Source organism: Olea europaea, chromosome 4 (genome assembly GCF_002742605.1).
Source record: "Olea europaea var. sylvestris chromosome 4, O_europaea_v1, whole genome shotgun sequence".
Lineage (NCBI taxonomy): Eukaryota > Viridiplantae > Streptophyta > Magnoliopsida > Lamiales > Oleaceae > Olea > Olea europaea.
This window is the reverse complement of record NC_036240.1, coordinates 1,139,353-1,143,540: the sequence shown is the minus strand read 5'-3', so window position 1 is coordinate 1,143,540 and position 4,188 is coordinate 1,139,353. Positions and strand designations below refer to the sequence as shown.

At 37.4% G+C, this 4,188-nt stretch overlaps 1 pseudogene; it reads right to left on the bottom strand.

Annotated features, from left to right (window-relative positions):
- Positions 1 to 1,203: 1,203 nt before the first annotated feature.
- The window catches only part of LOC111394032, a 5,678-nt pseudogene continuing 2,693 nt past the window's right edge, over positions 1,204 to 4,188 (bottom strand).

Below are 4,188 nucleotides of genomic sequence, written 5' to 3'. Positions count from 1 at the left end.
AAGTATACATGTCAAATCACAATAAATGCTATGTTTTTCATTGATTCAGAAATGTCGAGAACGATATTTTTAAATGTAGAGAAATGTCATGTTCAAAATGAAATATCATTTTAAACAAATGAAACGGTGTTCAAATGTCGATAATGACATATGAAATGTCAAAAAATATTATTTTAATATAACTTCTCATGTAAACCACTTCTCAAAATTCGTAACAAATTGATAAAAAAATCAAATGTCGAGAACGACATTTAAAATGTTGAGAATACAATTTTACAATGTAGCTTTTCATTAAGGGTATAATAGACAAGTTGACACTAAATTCAAATGAGTTGACACTTTTTAATTCATGCCCTTAAAATTGTACATTCTTAAAAATGCCCGATTATATTACTATTTTCGTCTTGTTTTCTCCAGAAATGTCCCCTCAAAATTCAAAAACTATGATTGACCAGCGGCAAAGAAAAATATTCTACTATTTCCATATGGAGACTTGCCATACAAGCCTACAAATTCTTCTAAGACGGGGTAAAAAAACACCATTTCGGTCACCCCAACTTTTCCGGCTCCAACTTGGTCACTGACAATTTCATTCTGTTTTAATTCTATTTGGGGTACAAAAATTTCAAAAATTTCTTTCAACTTAACTGACTAGCTTTACTTTATCAAAGTTCTTGCATTACATAAATGACTATACTTGGACTTGGGGGACTATTGTTACGTGTTTGCACACTTGGACAACCCACCGGGGCCCATAGCCAACTCATGTCGAACCACGTGGCATAGTCGAGCCCCACAAACCGAGGTCCATAGAAGCCTAGGCCCATATATACCGAGGCCCATCTATCATTGTCTTTTGAGGAGCTTCCGAAACCCATATGTCGAAGCCCTTTGAAGGTGGACAAGATCCTATTGGCCGAAGCCCTGTAGCCGAGGTAGCAACCTCCAAATCACAAAGCAGCATCTTCTATAGACACTTCTCCCAAGAGATCATCTGCACAAAGATTTTACTTGAATGATTGATAAGACATTTGTCATGAGTGTAAATGTTAAGTTTTGTCACTAGTAGAGGTGACTCTACCAATCAATAAATGTATAGCAAGCTAGGTGCGGCTGATGCCTACAATTTGACATGTAAATTAACCGGATGAGGCCACGTGTACCCCGAACCAAAGGTCACGGTCTAACTTGTGACACTATAAATACTGCCCCATGTATTCCATACAAAGACTAATACAGTAATCAATACAAGAAATCATACTTTACTCAATTCTCTCTTTCTTATTATCTTGCGACACGAACGAGTTCATACATATTTAGATATACATTTACAAACATCGATTGGTAATTATTGTACAATCGGTCTACGAACATCCCACTGAATTCCGAACATTCTCATCCCGCGCCGTTGAGCTACTCCCACACCCTTGATCCGTCCGTTTTAGACCGTCTACGCGTCTTAGCGTTTTAGACTTTCGCTCACGTGTGCACGGATCGGTCCGACATCTGTTGACAACATTTTTTGAGGTCAACAAATTATAATCACCAAGTCAACTTCCGTTGGAAAAATTAACACACTGTATGTAGAAGACACAATATACAACGTGGCAATCCACCATGCAGCACATTACATGAGTTCTACAGTTTTACTAACAGAAGTTGATTTCTAATATAACTGAAACAAAAATAGAACTTAACTGATCAAATTGAAACAGTGACCAAAAGTGGCCTTCTTAACCTCTAAAATGGGCATTCTTACCCTTTTCAGGGACAGACGAAAGTGAACTGGAAACGTGGGTGTATCGTATATGACATAATCACAGTAGGATCATTTAGGCTCACCGCAGTTTCATTTTAGAGGATTTAGTGAACTAAAATTGATAAAGTTTTACAACATAAGTATTATTACACTTGTGGAGATTACAATGTCTTAACTCCATAATCACCTTCATACAAAAGAATTCTTCCTCTTGATTACTTGAAAAATGCTCATCTCCGCCCCCACAAGTTCTAGACGTCAAATTACTCCACAATCGTTAATAAAAATGACCAAAAAAATGAGGAAGAATACAAAAGAACACAGCACCTTTAGCCACTAATTACAATGATCAAATTGGATGGAGGCTGGTACCTTAAGGGACAGTTTCAATTGTACTATAGTATTTCTGTACTTCTTGATGCTGCGGATCCAAATTATCTTCATTCATTACTGAGCTTCTCCTTTGTGGGCTGATATTATTTTGTTCTTTTTCCTTTTCATTGTCACTAGTAGCTTGTTCATCGGAATGTACAGCCCCATTCTCCGCCACAGGCTGCGGATCCAAATTATCTTCATTCATTACTGAGCTTCTCCTTTGTGGGCTGATATTATTTTGTTCTTTTTCCTTTCCATTGTCACTAGCAGCTTGTTCATCGGAATGTACAACCCCATTCTCCGCCACAGGCAGATTCCCATCATTCTCTGACATGCTGCTCTTGGAGTCCACATTATGTACTTGCTTTGGTAGTGCTCTTGAGGGAGAAGTTGCCAATAAGCGATTGATTCCATCAAATAAATTCTTGGCATCAGCAATCAGAGCAGCTCTGCCGGGGTAACAGTGACCAAAGCAGGTGACGCAATGCGGAAAAGCAACCTGCAAAGAACTCGCACAGAAATTTGATATGTTGTTGTATAGACAAAAAAAGAAAGAACGTTTGGCTGTACTTAAAATTTATTTTCTAGAAAATAAAAACATACTTTCTAGAGAAGGTTTCGTTAGAAAAAGAAGTAACTCTTAACAATCATGTTTGGCAAAAAAGTAAGTTTCAACTAGGGATGGCAATGGGCACCCGTCCCGTTGTTTATTATTATTATTTCTAGGGTAATTTGGGAAATGGGATAATGGGCTTAGGTAATCGGTTTGGGAATAAAAAAGTTGAGCTAAAGAGATTTTTCACAAACACGGTAATAATAAACTCACTTCAATAAATGCTTGGCACAGCTTAAGGAACAGTAGAGACTCATTGTCTCTGAGCATCCTAGTTATTTTGTATCTCAATAAAGAGTCAGAAACAGCCTACAGTCCCTTAACTGACTCCTGAGCAAGCACATTTTTCAAACTTAATGGAGCACAAGGACGTAGTTCATTCACAGCTGCTGATACACCTACCACCACCAGACAGAAAGTGCAATAAACACCAATCATTAGCTACAACACGGGAATGGATAAAACACTTTCTAAATAAAACTATAATATCAAGGTAACAGCCATAATTTACTCAAATGTCTGTAAACAGGTTGACCACAAAATTTTAGAAAATCTTACCATTTATAAAAACAGCTAGAGGTGGATGCTCCATAAGACTAGGAGGAGGAGTAACATCATCTTGATTTTCTTCACCCAAGCTATTGGCAGGAAAGCCAATTGCTGGTAATGGGACCCAACGATGAGAATCCAAGACTAACTGGAATGGATTAAGACAAACATATTACAAAATGAATTGAACCATCGGACAAATAACATAAAAACATTATCCATATGACATAAGATTTTATCATTGGTCATTGTACCTGAAAATTCTCAACATCTGTGCTCATATTCTTTGAGAATAAATTAAGGACTGCTCTGTTATCATCCAAAGACAAGTATAGTGAGAGCTTTTCCAAATATCAAAAACAAGTGAATAATTAAGAAAAGTTGAATGTGAAATTTACTCTTCAAATAGAGGAGGAAGCAGGCTGCGAAAATCCAACCCAACCCAGCCAAGACCCAGTGCACAATACTGCCAACCACAAAGTATAAAGATTATCATCAAACTAAGGATAGAACATCTCACTCTTACAGAAGCAGGGTTGGATACCCGGCATAATAAGAAGCAATCGCAAAAACATAAAGTTATAAACCTAAGAGGATTTTTTGATGCATATGCAATTTTTTTAGTTCAAGGATATTCAGTTCATCTCAGTCATGTACGCATGGATAAAAAGCGTTAGTTGTTGACTGGTCAATGTCTTCTAATAATTTTTTCCAACCATCCAGACCATCAAAGCAACAGAGGATTGCGGCAGATATCCCCATCAAGACATGTAAGAAAATGCAAGGAACAGGAACTCTCCATCTATCTATGCTTTCCTCTATTATTTTGTTTTTTGTGTGTGTGTGTGGGGTCGGGGGGGGGGGGGGGGGGGGAAAAAAATAAAAAGAATGA